Raw genomic sequence first — 17,823 nt, 5'->3', positions numbered from 1 at the left:
TCCAAGTGACTCCCCTGTCCCCTCCTCCATCCCCAGGCAGGAAAGGAGGCTGCCTTTCAGTTAACAGAACCCCAGGATCAGTCGCTCTGGCCTGGCATTGGCCTGACTCAGGCAATTGTGATGCCTGAGCTCACAACAGTGGAGTCAAACCCTGGCTGAGGATGCATGAGAAGTGGAGGGGAATAGTGGTGGTCATCCCTGCAGCTGCCTTGGGGTCCCTGTGAGGAGCCCCTGCTTAATCTCCTAGCAATGCCTCAGGGGTCCAAGCGCCATCCTGCTGGGACAGGGGGCCTGGGCACAGACAGCCTGGCCGTGGTGGGGGTGGTGGGGAAAGTGTGACTGCAGAGATGACCCTCTGTCAGGGCATCGGTGTCTCTTGCTGCCTGGCTCCTGTGAGAAGTGAGGCTGAGAGAGCAGGCCGAGGGGCAGTGATGGGTGATGGCAGCTTGGCAGGTCTCAAGGGGCCCAGGCAGGATGGCTGTAGAGCCAGCCGTGGTCCATCCGTAGGAAGAAAGCCTGCAGGCCCCTCGGGGTCTGCTCCCTGCTCACCCAGGGCTGATACAGCCAGCTTAAGGGACAGGGTCACAGGCTGGGCATGGAGGCTCATGCCTGTACTCCCAACACTTCAGGAGGCCAAGGCAGGAGGATTGCTTGAGGCCAGGAGCCCAAGACCAGCCTGGGCAACATAGAGAGACCCTGTCTCTACAAAAAATAAAGAAAGAGGCAGGGTCACACCCACACCACAGGCCAGGACAGCGGCCCCCAGAAAACCAAGCTCCAATCACACCTCAGCTCTTCCTGCTGAGCCCGGGGGCCTGCTGAGCCCCGGAGCCTGGGTCCGAGGGCAGAGGTTGGGGCAGGGAGAGTGAAGAACTGAATGGAGCCTGACCCAGCACTCTTCCCTCCTAAGGATGGCGCCTGGTGGAGACATCAAGCACGAGAGAAGGGGTGATCCTAGGAGGGCTCCCTGGAGGAGGTGGTGCCTCTAGAGGTCTTGAGGACCCAGGTCTGATCCGAGGGTCAACAGCCCAGTGAGTGCAGAGGCTGCCGGAGAAACTGGAGGAATGAAAAATCTTCGCCTGAGGAAAGGAGCTCCTACCTCCCCAGAAAGTCCCTCCGTGTGAACCAGACTGTTGCTGGCGCGCAGTGTGCACCTCCCAGGGCTGGCTGAGAAGTATTTGCTGAATGAATGGAACAGATTGCATCTGTGCAGCCTCCCTCCGTGGGCTAAGAATGAAGACGTGATAGAGAAAACAGAAAAGAAGACAGAAAGCAGAACGGTCTCCACTGTGCTTTTCCAGAACCCTCCGAAGGACCGAGAGGGCTCCAGGGCATCTGGGACCTGGCCCCAAACCCAAGTCCAGCTGTGGGGGGCCCAGCCACAGCCCGGGAGCCCTCACCCCATCCCTAAGAGCATTTGGTGGGACCTCCTGTGGCTATAATCCAGCAGAGCAGCACTGCCTGGGGGTCTCCGAGCCAAACCCAGGCCATGAGCCCCCATCCCTGCCAGTGCCTGGGGGTGAATCAGGCCCTGAACAGTGGTAAGCGTCAAGCCAGGGGGCCGCTGGGCCAGGCCAGAAGTAGGGACAGGCCCTGGGGGAGGGGGATGTCTGGAACCTCAAACTGGTTGGCATCCAGCTCCTCCTGCTTCCCATGCCAGGGTGCCCTGAAACCCTGCGGTGTCTGCCCCAAACACCTTGCCTACCCCCTCAACCTACGTCCCAGCAGTGGGGACCAGGCTTGGTGACCCTGGTCCGTCCTGCAGACCCCCAGCCAGGGCGCAAGGCTAGGCAGGCCAGCCAGGGGCCGCGTGCTCCCGACTGCTCCACACACGGGCCGGTGGGGCCCTCCCCTCCAGCAGCTGAGGTCAGCACAGGCAGGTGCCTGGTGGATCTAGTGGAGGGCGACAGACAAGAACGTGGGGCGTGTGGCCAGCACACAGTGCCCAGGGCTGCTGGAGGGCTAGCCCCATCTCTGTCCACCCCCTGCCTCCCGCCTGGGTGGGGCAGTCTGTCTGGGGAGGAAGCAAGGATGGCCACGGGGCGGGCACACTGGAGGCCCGAGGTGAGTACTGGGCAGGCCGGCCCCCGTCCGGCTGCTGCCTGGATCCACTCTCGGTGTAAGGCTCTCGGTGTAAGGCTGAGAGGCCGGCTTTACCCTGGAACCTGAAGCCTGGTGGGGAGGTGGCCCCTCCTCCTCCCTCTGTCCCCGCCTCCTGTACCTCCATGCCCCTCCCCAGACACACGCCCCTCAGGCTCCGCCCCACCTGGCACCTGCCCCCGTGGGTGCCTCCTCCCAGAAGCCTTCAGGTTTACTCCAGGTCTTCCCATTGCCTGTGCTGTTCCCGGAGCTGCTGACCGTTGTCCCAGGTAGTGTATGCTCTCACCCCTAGGGCAAACACAGCCCTGACCCCTCCTGGAGCCCTGGGCCCTCTTCCCCTGCAGAAGGTCGGAAAGAGGCGCCCGGTGGAGGGGCTGAGCGGTGCAGGTGGGCTCAGGGAGCCTAGTCCTGGAGGAGGAGTCTGGGCCCTACGAGGACGAGGACGGAGATGGGGACAGGGACGGGACGGCCCTCTCTATTGACTCCCTGGAGTCCTCCAGATCCAGGGCAGCTCCTGGGGAACTGGTGCCTGCTGGAAAAACTAACCCAGATTTGATCAGTGCTGGGGCTGGGATCCAGTGAATGTGGGCGCGCCCCTGTGTCCTGGGTGAGGAAGGATGGGGGCTCCCAAGAAGCAGGCAAGGGATGCATGCGTGTGCGTGCGTGGGTCTATGTGCCTGTCAATGTACACGACTGTGTGCATCCGGGTATGTCTGTGCGTGTCTCTCCGGGCTATGTGTGTGTGCACATGCGTCTGTGAGTCTGTGGGTGTGTCTGAGGGTGTTTGGTGCGAGCTGTGAGAGAGGTATTAGGAGGAAACTGACACTGTCCCCTTCCGCCCTGCAAGGGACAGGTCAGGGTGGGAGAAACAGTCCTCCCTCCACAAAGCCCTGAGCCAGGGCAGGGGTCGAGAATTGCTCTAGAGGCAGACCCCCCTTCCCCTGGGTCTGGGCACGAATCACTGTCACTTGCTGCCCGCACGCCTTTCCATACACACTCACTCACACACCCACACTCGCACTCACACACTCAACACTCATCCCACACCCACACACACTCATCCCACACACACTCAAATACACGCTCATCCCACACACACACTCATCCCACACACTCAAATACACGCTCATCCCACACACACACCCATCCCACGCACTCAACACTCACACACACACACTCAACACTCACATACACACTCATCCTATGCACACACACACTCATCACACACAAACACAGGCTCATCCCCCCACACTCACACACATCCCACACACTCACTCACACACTCATCCCACACACACTCACACAACACTCATCCCACACACATACTCAACACACTCAACACACACACTCATCCCACACACACACACTCATCCCACACACTCAGCACACACACATTCATCACACACAAACACACGCTCATCCCCCACACACTCACACACTCATCCCACACACACACTCATCCCACACACTCACACACTCATCCTCCAAACACACACTCATCCCACACAGACTCAACACACATTCATCCCATACACACACACTCAACACACACACTCATCCCACACACACTCACACACTCATCCCACACACATCCCACAAACACACAAAGACTCACACTCACATTCATACTTCCCTCCATTCCACACACACACACTCACACTCAAACACATACACACTTCCCTTCAATTCTACACACACACTCAAACACATACTTAGACACTTCCCCCTTCCACACACACACACACTCTTCCCCTCAGTTTCACACACACATACACACTTCCCCATTCTACACACACACTCACTCTCACACACACACTTCCCCTCAATTCCACACACAAAACACTTCCCCCATTCCACACTCACACACTCACACATACACACTTCCCCCATTCCACACACACACTCTCACACACACTTCCCCCTCAATTCCATACACACAAACACATACACACTGCCCCCATTCCACACACAATCACAAACACGTACACACTTCCCCATTACACACACACACACCTCCCCCTCAATTCCACAAACACATACACACTCACACTCAAACAGTACACACTTCCTCCATTCCACACACACACACTCTCACACACTTCTCAATTCCACACACACATACACTTCCCCCATTCCACACACACACTCAAACATGTACACACTTCCCTCATTCCACACACACACTCTCAAACACACTTCCTCCTCAATTCCACACTCTTCCACTCACACACTCACACATACATACAAACTCACTTCCACACTCACACTCTCACACCCATACGCACACACACTCCCAATTCCACACATACTCTTCCACTCACACACTCACACTCATTCACTTCCATACACATGCACACACTCCCCCAATTCCACACACACTCTCACACACATTTCCACTCACACGCACGAACACTTCCACACTTACACTCTCATACACACACTTCCAATTCCACACTCTTCCATTCATACACATATTCATTCACACTTCCACACACACTCCCACAATTCCACACACACACTACACATTCACATTCACACTCTCACCCACACACACTCTGCCATACACACTTCCACTCACACACACACAAAACCAGAAAACAAGGGAACAAGCTGTCCCGCCTGGGCTGTCCGCTGGGGAGCAGGGGAGAGTGCCTGGGACCGAAAAGCTTTGTAGGGCCTCATGTCACTTTCCTTGGAACCCACCAATGTGGCATGGCTGCATACCGGCTGCAGCTGGGAATCCGAGGTCCCTGGCCAGACCAAGGGCATGAGCAGGGGGCAGCTGGATGCCCGGGCCAGACCAAGGGCATGAGCAGAGGGCAGCTGGATGCCTGGGCCAGACCAAGGGCATGAGCAGGGGGCAGCAGGGGCCAGACCCGGGCCTTGATGGAGGACGATGGAGGCGCAGCTCCTAGACCCAGGCCAGAGGCTGCCTTTGCAGGACATGGTGGGGCCAGCTGGGCTCTCCCCATGGCCCTGGGGGAAGGGCTGTCCACGTCCCCGGGCGCTTGTTACCCTGGTGCGTCCCCCTGCCCCCTGCCCTACACTGGCCAACCTCACCTGGATCTGCCTCTTCCAGGTGTCACATCATCCTCTCACTTTTTCTGAAGTTGCTTAACTGATCCAAGCAGAGATGGGAGTGCCCAAGGGATGTGCGGTGAGGTCACCGGACAACTCCTCCGTCCCCTGGGCTCTGTGTCCCACCTGAGCAGCACTGGACGAGCCAGTGGCACAAAGACCCTGGTGGAAACATCTGGGGCTCCCTGGTGTGCATCTTGAGTGCCCCCCTGTGTGCTCTTCTGAAGGGTGACCCCAGCCCGGAATGCCCTGATGAGGAGAGGAGGGAGTCAGAGACCGGTTGGGACAGGTGGCCGTCCTCTCCCTGTGCGGCGAGGTGGGCAGAGAGCTCAGGGTGCTTCATTTACCAGGACGGAAACCTTGCCTGCATCTGAGAGTACACTGGTGGTGCTATCTCCTTCAGGCATGGCTGGATCCAGGAGCCCGATGGCTACCATCAGAACTGGTGTCCCCACCCTGGGCTCAGCCTGCCGTCCTCTCAGGCAGCACTTACCCTTGGCATGGCACCTCCAGGCTGACATCCCAGCTCAGACCTGGGGTCCATGAAGGGCCCAAGTATGATCTGACTGATTATGGCCAGGCGATGAGTGATGCCCAGGCGATGAGTGATGCCCAGGTCCCAGTCACATGCCCTATCTGGGGCAAGAGATGGGCTCAGCCTAGTACCAACCTATGGGTAGTTCCCAAAGGAGGATTCAGGGCTGTTCCTAGGATATGTGGTGGATGCTGGGCAGAGCCCTGGCAATGCTCGCATGCCCTCCAAACAGCTTTCCCTTGCTCTGCCTCCTCTGAGCCTCACCAAGCCCCCAGGAAGTTGAGGCTCGAGTGCCTCTGTGGCCTACTTAGGACCTCCATCAGCACCTAGGACCTCCATCAGCAAAGGCTGGGTATAGACCCCTATGGGCTCCAGGTACCACCCCAACTCCCAGCCATCTGCCCAGACTGACCCACACCCACCTCCTGCAGATGCCCTGGGCATTACTGAACCCCTATTTCCTGAAGCCAGCCAGCAGGTGGGAGCATCGGCCAGCATGGTCCTCCCTGGCCCCAGGGATCTCCCAGCCCTGGGGCATGGGACTCCTGGGCAGACTGCCTTCCCCCAGCTTGTGCAGGCTGGCACCAGGCACAGGAGCCCAGCACAGGGCATCTTATCAGCCCCTCCATCTCTTCCCCAGAACAGGCCCAGCCTGCTCGCCCGGCCTGTCACCATGCCTGGCAGGGATGGCATCACCTGGCTGACTGCATGCAACTGCTGAAACCCCACGGGCCCTGCTTCCAGTGCCGCACCCTCCTCGCCCAGGACGGCTGCAGAATTTACCAGGTACCCCACGGGCCCTGCTTCCAGTGCCGCACCCTCCTCGCCCAGGACGGCTGCAGAATTTACCAGGTACCCCACGGACCCTGCTTCCTGGGCCGCACCCTCCTCGCCCAGGATGGCTGCAGGATTCACCAGGTCCTCCGCACAGTGAAAATGTGAGCTCCTTGCCCCAAGATGATGAAGAATTTCAAGATGGGAATGGTAGAGTGGTAAATTAACCTCAGGTGCCATGGGACAGCACAGGTTGGGTGCTGTGAGCCCTGCATGAAGCTCCCGGTGGGTATAGCTCCACCTCATGGGTCACCCCTCTCTACCATGACCATGAGGACTGGGCTGGGCATGCAGTGCCCTGCTGTGACCCCTGACACATAGACCGCCAGCCATCTCCTCCACCCACTCCCTGACCTCCTCTCCCAGGGGTGCAACTGGGGGAGTACACCCATCCCCAGAAGAACCCCAAATCTCTGGCTGGCTGTCTCTTACCCAACTCCCATCCCCAGCTCCAGCTGAGGGCAAGCGTGATGCTGGGCTCTCCCGAGGAAAACCCATGGTGCCGCCCTCAGGCCCCCGGCAGCTCCTCAACCTGGGCCCCATCTCTGCCCCCATCTTGGCTCCCCAGGCATATTTAAACTTTGCCCCTCCCACCCCCGTGCCTGGCGGATCCCCTGGCACTGAGGCCCAGCCAGTGGCTCCAGCCAACGCACTTGGCTCCCGCAGCAAGTTAAATCTAACCTAGCCCAGCTGTCTCTCCTCCGGCTCCCACCTGCCCCTCCCATTCCCTGCAGGGATGTGCCCACACCCTGCCCACCCTACACAGGCCCTCAGGAAGGGTGCAGAGGTTCCCTAGGGTCCCCCACTTTCCCACGCTAGGAAAGCCCTTTGCCTAGCAGCCTCTGGGGTGAGTGCCCTGCTTCTGGAGGCACCCCAGCGCCCAGGGTGGGGCCAGCAGAGTGCAGCAGGTTTTCAACAGGTATTTCGAGAAGGAGCAGGAACCCACTTCCCATCAGTCAGGGCGCAGCCAGGAAGAGGGAAACTCCAGGGCCAACACTGAAGTGGCCACTGCAGCACCACGCTGGGGCATGGGGTCGGAGCACAGCGCTCGTGCCACAGGCATGCCAGGGAATGTGTACCAGGTGCTCTGTCTTGCATCCGCGGCTGTCGGTTCTTCTGAGGCAGGGCAGCTATGGGTCACTTCTGGAGATGTCCACATTTCTGGGCCTGGGATGGTCTAGGCCTGGCTGTGAGGCCATCTCTAACCTGCTCCCTGTAGCCCCATGTTTTGTTTAGGCTGGCAATGCACTTAGCTAAAATGCTGCTATCCTACCAAAAGTGGCATAGGATGGAGCTCTGGCCAGTGAGATGTGACACACCCAGAAGTGCTGGGTGTGTCTTCAGGACAGATCCTCAAAGGGAGCTGACTCATCTAGGGGGCAGCACTTTTGCTCTTCCTCTTTTCCTTCCTCCTTTCTGGTCAGCTGTGCTTGTGATGGCTGGAGCACCAGCAGCTGTTTTGGGCCAGGAGGTGACACTGAGGCTGGAAGCCAGCACTAGGAGAGTGATACAGTAAGGTAGGAGCTGTGTCCCTGAGGATGCATGATACCCTGCCAGCCGGACAGCCTAGGCCTGTGTCACCTGAGAGAAAAGTACATTTCTACCCTGTCAAAGCCTCTGTTATTCTGAGCTTTCTCAGGAATGCAGCTCTAACCAGTCCTAAAGGGCAGGCAGCCATGTTGGCTCAAATGCTTCCCCCAGCAAGGCAGGAAGCCACTCCAGTGTCCTGCAAGAAACTTCATAGAGCCGGGCGCAGTGCCTCAAGCCTGTAATCCCAGCACTTTGGGAGGCCGAGACGGGCGGATCACGAGGTCAGGAGATCGAGACCATCCTGGCTAATACGGTGAAACCCCGTCTCTACTAAAAATACAAAAAACTAGCCGGGCGAAGTGGTGGACGCCTGTAGTCCCAGCTACTCGGGAGGCTGAGGCAGGAGAATGGCGTGAACCCGGGAGGCGGAGCTTGCAGTGAGCCGAGATGGCGCCACTGCACTCCAGCCTGGGTGACAGAGCGAGACTCCGTCTCAAAAAAAAAAAACAACAACAAAAAAAGAAACTTCATAGAAAAAGGGCTTCCATCCTCATATGTCGGGGGTCTGCATCAGGCCCTTCCTGGGCCCTGGAGCCTCCATGTGCCCCTGAGTGGGGCGGGCTCTGGTTCCTGGGCCCTGGAGCCGCCATGTGCTCCTGAGTGGGGCGGGCGCTGGTTCCTGGGCCCTGGAGCCGCCATGTGCCCCTGAGTGGGGCGGGCGCTGGTTCCTGGGCCCTGGAGCCTCCAAGTGCCCCTGAGTGGTGCAGGCGCTGGGAAGCCTAAGGCTGGGGAGGGCCCCTGTTCACTTTGTTTAGTTTTCTCCACTTGACTGAGGAACCCCTTCCTCTAGAAACAAGGAATTACAGCCGGAAAGACCTCTGGGAAGGCCGCCTTCTCCGCCCTTCACTGTGGGGTGGGGCGTGTCCCTGAGCTGCTGCACTCAGAGGAGCTGGGCCTGGCCCTGGGCATGCAGCAAGCACTCAGGAGAGGCTGCGGCTGCTGCCAGCTCTGTGAGCGGGAAACTGGGGGCCTTCTCCCCTCTCCCCAGCTCCTCATTCCACCTGCTCTGGAGCTGTGGCCTGAGCCCCACGCTGGCCCTCTGCTCAGGTGGGCCTGTTCCCGGGCAGGTCTCAGTGCCCAGGAGTGGAGAGGGGGGCTGTGGAGACAGGTGGGGTCACCCCAGGAAGAGTGGGTTTGCAAAGCTGCAGCAGCAAGGAAGCTGTGGGGTAAAAAGTTTATAAGAGGAACACTATTTTTTTCTTTTGGCAGAATTTAATGGGTGCAGATTGTTCAGGTCCCAAAGATATGGGGAAAAAAAAAAGAGAAAGAAAAAGCCCTTTGCTGCTGCTATTGATAACTTGTCTCGCTTCACGTGGTGGGTTCAAAACTAAAAATACTTCCTCCCAACGGTAGAGAAGCCAGGGCTGTCACGTTGCAGAGGAGACTGGAGAGCTGCGGTGGGGAGGGGTCAGCTGCGGCCACGTGAGGGCCAGGGCCAGGCCTCAGTGGCCACCCCTCTCTGGCTGCCCAGGCGGCATCCACACAGAAGATTCCATGGCTTTCCATAAAAGAGAGTGGGAGAATGTCCTCTCTAAAGGCCTGGGGAGTGCCTGGGGAGAGGAGACAGCCTCACCCGGGGCTCACCAACCAGCAGCTGCCAGCCAGGCCAGCAATGCCAAGGCACCCGGCGTTCCTGGAAGCCAACCCCTGTTTGATCTAATGGGGCAGCTGTGGGTGCAGACCTAGATAAAGAGATAAACCCAGACCCAGAAACCTGGGGGAGGAGGTAAGAGTGGAGCGGGGGAAAGGGCGGTGGGTCGTGGGCGGGACTGGTGCTGCCAGGCCCTGGGCAAGCTGCTTCTGTGCTCTAAGCCTCAGTTTCCCCATCCAAAAGGTGGGAGCAACAACCTCTCTTCCGCCTCCTTCACAGTGAGGGGAAAGGAAGCGGGATGACATAGATGTGGCTGGGACTGCTGGACCCCGCACGCCAGCCCTGGGAGGCATGTGGGTCATGAAATCCTCCCACTGGTGATCTGCCCCGTGGTGAGGGAGGGAGAGAGCTTCTCCCCTCCTCGGCTAAGAGGACGGAGGGAGGATCCTAGAAATTCTGTCAGGAAGCAGAAATTTGGTCTGAGAGCAGTGCAGGTGGGAGCAGACCCCCCCAAATCACCTGCAGGATGAGCATTTCTCAGGCTCTGGAGAGCATGTGTGGGGGTGCAGCAGCCACAGCCATGGGAACTCCTGGGCCTGTTCATGTGTGGATCCCGGTCTGGGAGCCTGGGTGGAGCTCTGCCTTGTGGACAAGCTCCTGGCCAGGCCTGGTCCACCAGACCTCCCCATGCCTGGAGTGCCTCCTTGTACCTGGAGCTGTGCTGGGCCCTTTCTCATTGCAGGGCTGGGGGAGTCCCTTAACCTGTCTGGGGCTCAGTTTGCTCATCTGTAAAGTGGGAATGATAGCACCTGGTACCCACTTGATTGGCTGCTGCAAACATGAAACCACATGGGCCTGTAAATCACAGGGCACTCGGCCGCCATCATCATCATCATCGTCTTCATCATCATGGCCCCAGCTCGTCCATCTTTGTTGTCTTCTCCACTCCCATCTTTCATCCTTGCAGAACTGTGCCTCTCGAATTGGCCTCGTGACCTAGCAAATATCATGATGAAGATGCCTAAGTTGGTCTCAAGGAACCCTCCTTATTACCCACCAACCGAGGGAGGATTCTCGCCTAGTCCCAGCAACTGGCCCCAGGGAGGAAGTGCCCTTCCCAGTCGTGGAACGTCTCCAGCGCTGGCTGATGGCAGACTACCCTTGGAACTCAGTTACTGCATCTGTCAAGAGGGGTGAAACCTCTGTTCCAGCCCAGAGGCCATCTGAGATCACATCCCCCACCGCCAAGGCCAGGGTGGATCTCCCTGCTTGGCCCTGGGGTGGTCCCTGGGCAGATGAGAGGGTCCTTCTACCTGAGTCTCTGAGGCTGCCCTCACTGGAGAGCTCATGGTCAAGGGGTGGGCAGGCAGGTTGGAGTCCCTCAAGGGCACAGGGGTTAGAGTCTTATAGACTTAGGGTGAGGGGCATGGAGAGTGGTGGGCTTCTGGGACCCTGCGCTGGCCCTGGCCAGGCCCACAGGGGAAACTGTGCAGTGCGGTCATCTCCGTGGCAACTGGCCTCATCGTCCTTGTCCTGGCTTGGGGGCCGAATGCCTTCCCTTCCCTTTCACCGGCTGGAGTCGCTTTCTTCAGAGGTAACCATGGCAACCCCTTTGTTTCTGAGGCCTGCCCGCCCTCCTCCCCGTTTTCTCTTCAGGAGAGGCTCATCCAGCTCCTTCCTAGTCCTGGCACGTCTCTAGTGGCGCCGGCTGACAGTGGCCCACCAGTGAGTGGGGCCAGTCCCTGGGGTGGGGGAGAATGGCCCTGCTGGGCCCAGAGATGTGGTCTGGACCCCGCCCCTGCCACAGGGGCCGCGTTCATTGGCTCGCTCATGCCCTGACATTGATAGAGAGTACCCGTGTCTGCCACGGGGCCACAGATGGGGCGAAGGCCTGTCCCTGCCCCCACGGTCCTGCTAGGGGCAGCCTGGAAGTGGGGGGACAAGGCCTGAGGAGGGGGTGCAGAGGCCCAACGGGGGCTGGCTCTGCTGCAGAACGCGCTGTGGGGTCATGGGTCATTCGCCAGGGCTCTCAAGGCCACAGGGAGCCCAGGACTCTTGGCTCTACCTCAAATGGGCTGAAGCAGAAACAAGCATGTGGTTCACATAACTGAAAAGTCAAGGAAGGCACCTGATGAGGTGCAGCAGGGTCCACGTGACCTGGCCGTGGTTGCTTCGGCTTTCCTCTGGGCTGGCTTCATTCTCGCGCAGCCCTGTTCTCTGGTGGTGGGATGTGGAAGAGTGGCCCCTTCGCTGTCTCACCTAACCCAGCTCTGGAGAGGTCTGTGGGCAGATGGGAGAGTCATTTGACTTCAGCTTCCCCTCTGGTCTGAACTCCGACCCTACAGCAAAAGTCCCAGGACTGAGCCTCTTTGGCTAGAACTGGGTCACAGGCTGACCCCTAAACCAACTGCTGGGACTCTAGGTAGCCAGCCTGGTTCATGCCATTCCACTCACCTCAAACCAGACCATGACTTAAATGAGATGATGACAGGGGAACCCTGGTTTGCAAATGAAACTCCGGGTGCACACAGACTCAGAGAGGTTAATTAATTTGTCCAAATCCACACAGCTGGTAAAGAATGCAAGCTCCAGGTCTGATTCCAGAACTTCTGGGCTTAACCATGGAGCCACTGTAGGTCAGTGAGAGTCCAAAGGGCTTTAAGTATGGTAGTGAAACGATCAGGGATGCAGCTGGAGGGCTAAATTGGCGCTGGATTTTGGTTGGCGGTAAATGGCATGCAAAGGAGGCGGATATTCAGGATTTGGTAGGACAGTGGGAGCAGCTACGAGCCAGTTATCACAAGGTCCCCAGCATTTGTGGGAAAAGGCCCCCCGGGCTTTGGGTAGCCGAGAGGTGGGCCTCGCAGGCCCGCACCGCCGCCAGGACGCAATGCACCTGCGGGCGGAGCGCCCACGCCCCGGGCCACCTGACTCACTGTTTGTCAACTCTGCTCTCCGCAGCCACGCCCTTTCCTCCTTCCTTCCCTCCCCTTTTGGCTCAGGGGCTGCATAACCCCGCCTCTCTCCTGCTGTGACTGGCTGTCCTCGCCGTCACTCCGCTACGTGGGCGGGGCACAGGTAGAGGCCCCTCCGCGAAGGGATTAGCATAGTCCCGCCCCCCGGCGCGAGCCTCGGGCCGGGCGCTGATTGGGCGGGCGGCGGCCGACGCGGCGGCGCCGGGCGCAGCCAGTGGCAGGCGCGGGCTGTCAGTCGGCGAGGCGGCGGGCCGCACTTCCGCCTCGGTGTCAGTGGGTCGCGGGCCTGCGGGGCGGGGGCGGGGCGGCAACGAGCTCGGCCGGCAACCGAGGGACCCGCGTCCAGGTGAGTGGCCCCCGCCGCCGCCACGCGAAGGCCCGGGACCCCGGCGAGCTGCGGGACCTGGGCCGCGGGCTGGGGCCGGGGTGGGGAGGGGAGGGCGGGCCGGACAGGACCCGGGTCCGCAGGCCGTCTCCAGCCCCGGCCCCGGCCTCGACCCCCACAGGGAGGCGCGCCCGGCCTAGGCCGCAGCCTGGTGCCCCGGGAAAACTTTGGGAGGAAAGTTGCGACCGGGCCTGGGGCCTGGGCCTGGGTCCCGCGGCCCCCGCACCCCTCCCCCTGCGGTCGCCCGGCAACTGCGGTCCCGGGACCCGCGACCCGGCTCCCCGAGGCCCCCGGCCCCGCTGCTGCCCCGCCGAGCAGGAAGTGGGGACGGACGCACCTGCTGGCCGACTCGCCTTCTCTCACCAGCTCACCGGGAACAGGGAAGGATTTCGTACGCATTTAGGGCGATCCTGTAGGTGAGGAGGGCGAGTTCCGCCGGGAGGAAGGGCAGGGAGACGCAGCCCCACTCCGAGCCTGCTCTTCTTGTCCCGCAGGCCTGTGTCTTCCCAGGGAGGGTGCCCGCGGGCCCTCGTCCATTCCCCTGGGCTCTGTTTTTGGTTTTAATTTATAAACCTTAGCAGACTACACACGGTTGAGAACTTGCTACCTAGCACCTATCTTTGGTAATGTAATTTTAAGAGGTTCCATCTTTCGTCAGTTATATTTTGGTACTCAGAAGAATACGTCTTTAGACTTTCCAAGTTTATAAGCCCAGGCCAAGACTGTTAGGTCGTCACAGCACCTCAGCCTCCCCGCTTCATCGGGGGACCGGCGGCGAGGTGGTGGGTGTCGGGGTGTTGCAGGCTCTCCTGGGGTGAGGGTCACCTCCCAGGGGCGTTTTTATCTGAACCGTCCTCTAGGACAGGCCCTGGCCTGGCTCCGGCAACTTTGGGATGATTGCCCGGGACGCCTGGAGAAGGGGTCCCGTTCGGTTTGGTTGGACAGACGTTTCTCGAATGCCTGCTGCGGGCCTGGCTGGGTGCTGTGCGGCCTTCCCACCCGCTGGATTTGTGGTGAGAACAGCAGAGAGTTGAGCAGCCCGAAACTGGCGCAGGGGCCACATGCTGGGTAGCCATGGCCGTCCCTGCTGCCCTTCCTAACTGGTGCCCAGGGCCCCTTTTCCGGCTGTCAGCCTCAGCTCCTTCGTCGGACACGTAGCACTTTGCTGATAAGAGGAGCAAAGCAGATCATTTTCTTGTTTTATGTTTTGAGATGGAGTCTCGCTCTGTCACCCAGGCTGGTGTGCAGTGGTGCGATCTCAACTCGCTGCAACCTCCGTCTCCCGGCCTGAAGCCATTCTCCTGCCTCAGCCTCCTGAGTAGCTGGGACCACAGGCGCCGGCCACCATGCCTGCCTAATTTTTTTATTTTTAGTAGAGATGGGGTTTCACCAAGTTGGCCAGGCTGTCTCGAACTCCTGATCTCAAGGGATCCACCTGCCTCAGCCTCCCAAAGTGCTGGGATTCCAGGTGTGAGCCTCCGTGCCCTGCCACGAAATCATTTTCTACCTCAGTCCCTGACACCTAGTACATGCCCCGGAATACCAGTTCCCTTCCCCTTGTTGAGGACAGGAACCTCGTCGGAGGCACTTCCTCCCTGCCCAGCCCAGTGCCTGCCACAGTGTTGTCTTTTAGAATGTGGCGAAGAGTGAGGGAGTGACTGAGTCTCCCTCATAGGCTTTACCTTGTTTTCTTCATGTGTCCATCTATTAATGACGGCTCTTACCTGAGCAGACAATAATTATTTAATACTGATTGTTCCGGTACTGTTACGAGCATGTTGTATTCTCTTTCTTCGTGTGATCTTCCCACTCGACAGGTGAGCTTCCCACTCGAGTGTGAACAGCCCACTTGACAGGTACTGACATTATCGTTAGGTCATTCATGAGGAAGCTGAGGAACAGAGAGGTTAAGTAACTTGCCCAAACCACACAGCAATAAATTATGAAATATGAATTTGAACCCAGGCTCCAGGGTTCACACTCTTAAACACTACCCTGTACTGCCTTTTAATATCAAGATTTTCATTTAACATTTTTGTTTAGAATATTCTAATCATGCTGCATTACTGTGTGTCAGAATTTTGGTTTTTTGCTACATATAGAACTAACACACTCTCCTTTTTTGTGAAGCTGTTTACAAAGCCATTTCATTTCTTCTGAAATACGGTAATTTACCGTTTGGCTATTCAGGATTTTGCCAGAATACCTTCCCTGCCACCCACCTCCTTTGTTACTGGCAGATTCAGTGGTGGTCTCTGTGTGAAGAGGGAGGGTTGGGAGGCATGGGTGCTGACAGGTGTGCAGTCCAGAGTCTGAGGTCTCCGTTCTGAGTTCGGTTCCGGTGGACTTCACACACGGCCTTAGAGTACACACGTAGGACATTTTTCTTCCCTGCCTCGAGTGCATTGAGAGGGTCAGACCCTGCTGTGTTCCACATATTAATGAGGGGTCCTGTTTGAATGTGAAAAATGCCACTTGACTTCCATCCCAGCGTCTCTTCTCCGTGCCCTCCAGGAGGTACCAGCAGATGGGTCTTGGATTTGTCCTTAAAACTTGCTTGGCCGGGCGCAGTGGCTCAAGCCTGTAATCCCAGCACTTTGGGAGGCCAAGGCGGGTGGATCACGAGGTCAGGAGTTCAAGAACAGCTTGGCTAACACGGTGAAACCCTGTCTCTACTAAAAATATAAAAAATTAGCCGGGCGCGGTGGCGGGCGCCTGTGGTCCCAGCTACTCAGGAGGCTGAGGCAGGAGAATGGCGTGGGCCCGGGAGGCGGAGCTTGCAGTGAGCCGAGATTGCGCCACTGCACTCCAGCCTGGGCGACAGAGCGAGACTCCGTCTCAAAAAAAAAAAACTTGCTCGACTTTTAATGGAGTTTTAGTACATTCAACCAATTACAAAAGTGACAATTTGTATAAGAGAACTGTTGACACATTTTAGGTTCTTATGCTGTCTTCACACAGGGAACCTGCCGCCTCCTCAAGGTGATTTCTTTAGTGTCCCCGTGCAAGCCGTGTCTTGTCTGGCCGTGCCTTCCTGAGTCACAGCATCTTTGCGAAGGGTGTGCGCCAGAGCAGGGCTCTGGGGTCCTGTGTGGGTTCCCACTGGCTCCTGCCTTCAGTGTCTTTGCCTGCAAGACGGATTCTTGTGTGGAATCTGTGTGAAAATGTAGCATCGAGTGTCCGATGTGTCGTGGCTGCTTGGGACACCCTTGGTTCCACCACCTGCTGAACCTGGAGCCGCTCAGCAGTGCAGCAGCCACACCCTCAGGTGTCGCAGGGTCTTTTCATAAGTCTGCCCCCCGCTTGAATGGTCACTTCTTCAAGAGCGACTTGTTTCAAACAGAACACAGCTCTGTTAGGCAAGGGTTTCTCGGCGTCCGTGCTGAGGGGCACCTGTGTGTGTGGTGTCAGTGGCGCCGGGGCCTCTGTGGGCAGTGCGGCTGGGTGTGGGCTGATTTTCTCCTAATCATTGTCATACTTCCTGTTTGGGTGTTGACATTTCGTTTAGTGTTTAGCACTGATTGTCAAGTACAAGGTTTAATTCCAAAATGTAGTACATTTTCAAGTTGATTTATAACCTTACCTACACTGAAAGGAAGTCAGTGTTTGAACATGATTGATTATTAAAAGGGACTTAAGTCCTGAGTTAATATGGTAGGTTCTGGTTTGATGGTTTAAATGTACTTTCCACATATGCTAGTTCATTTGTATCTCTGCTGTCACTTTGCTTTTTCAGAGTGTTCTTGCTGGTAAGTTTCAGGCGTGGTGTCACGGCCTCTCGGGCTGCTGGTTTGGGCTAGGGTCCCACTGTGGAAGTGTGGCAGTGTCCAGGCCCACCCCTGCAGCTCTTGATAAGAAACATCTGTTAAATGGTTCACGGCACTGTTTCCGTGAACTTTTTGGCACTTCTTTCCTTTTCCTTCCAGATTCAGAAAAGAACTTGGGATCATTTAGCAGAATTTCACAGCATCCTCGTTCTTTCAACTGGAGCTTCTGTGGATGCAAATCCCGTGACCTCTGAGTTGAGCTGAGCGGTGGAAGTGAGCTTTTATAAGGGACTGGATCTGAGACTTGTGCCTGATGCGTGTGGCTGTTTCTCTTTGCTTGCCTTCTTTTTTCAGTGGAACACTTGCTTGATTTATTTTGAGAAACAAACTCTGGGGTCAGTCCTGTTGAGCTAGTGGCTGGCTCCATAGTTTGGGGCCTGAAGAGGGTCCTGCACCTCAGGGCCTGTGGCGGTCGTCGGGGTCGGGCCTCTCTCCTGGGTGTAAGGTGTGTGCTTCTCACCTGCGCACTGCGGGCCTGGGCGCTGTGGCCCCGACGCTGAGGCAAGTCGGGTGGGAAGGGTCTGAGGGGCTCTTGGCTGAACAGACACTGAGCACATTTCTTTATCAAAGGGGCTGGGACTGTAGCTTTCGGGGTGCGCAGAGAACGCTGTTGTGGGCTGAGACGAGGAGCTCTTGGGCAGCACCAGGCAGGGAGGACTGCAGTGTGTCGGGAGTTGTGTGGAGTTTTGGTTCCAAAAAAGACGGAGGCAACTGTAGAGGAAGGAGGACTGTGGTGTGGAGGTGAGTGCCTGTGCCTTGTACTGAATAAACCTAAGGCTGATCCAAGGCTGAGCATGAGAAAGAGCCCGCTGTAACCTGGGACCTCGTGCCACTGTGCTGGGCCGGATAGCGGCTTCCGTTTTTGCCTTAAAACCAGGGTGACTGTGATTCAGTGACATTTCGGTGAC

General features: G+C 57.9%; 3 protein-coding genes and 1 pseudogene across 6 annotated transcripts in view; 3 read left to right on the top strand and 1 right to left on the bottom strand.

Moving 5' to 3' along the window:
• The window catches only part of PSMA7 (proteasome 20S subunit alpha 7), a 189,055-nt gene that overhangs the window by 89,134 nt on the left and 82,098 nt on the right, over positions 1-17,823 (bottom strand). The gene's annotated exons all lie outside the window — the stretch shown is intronic.
• The window catches only part of ADRM1 (ADRM1 26S proteasome ubiquitin receptor), an 83,453-nt gene continuing 67,471 nt past the window's right edge, over positions 1,842-17,823 (top strand). Inside the window, exon 1 of the mRNA XM_050745102.1 lies at positions 1,842-1,845. The gene's annotated coding sequence lies outside the window, so the exon portion shown is untranslated. The remainder of the gene's footprint in view (positions 1,846-17,823) is intronic.
• LOC126964094 (putative uncharacterized protein FLJ44790) lies at positions 6,078-7,547 on the top strand (annotated as a pseudogene).
• Positions 12,920-17,823, top strand: part of OSBPL2 (oxysterol binding protein like 2) — a 59,640-nt gene continuing 54,736 nt past the window's right edge. Inside the window, exon 1 of one of the 2 annotated variants that reach the window (XM_050745094.1) lies at positions 12,920-13,049. The gene's annotated coding sequence lies outside the window, so the exon portion shown is untranslated. The remainder of the gene's footprint in view (positions 13,050-17,823) is intronic. The other variant, XM_050745095.1, reaches the window with a different exon arrangement.

Source organism: Macaca thibetana, chromosome 10, assembly GCF_024542745.1.
Source record: "Macaca thibetana thibetana isolate TM-01 chromosome 10, ASM2454274v1, whole genome shotgun sequence".
NCBI lineage: Eukaryota > Metazoa > Chordata > Mammalia > Primates > Cercopithecidae > Macaca > Macaca thibetana.
This window is presented reverse-complemented; position numbering and strand designations above follow the sequence as displayed.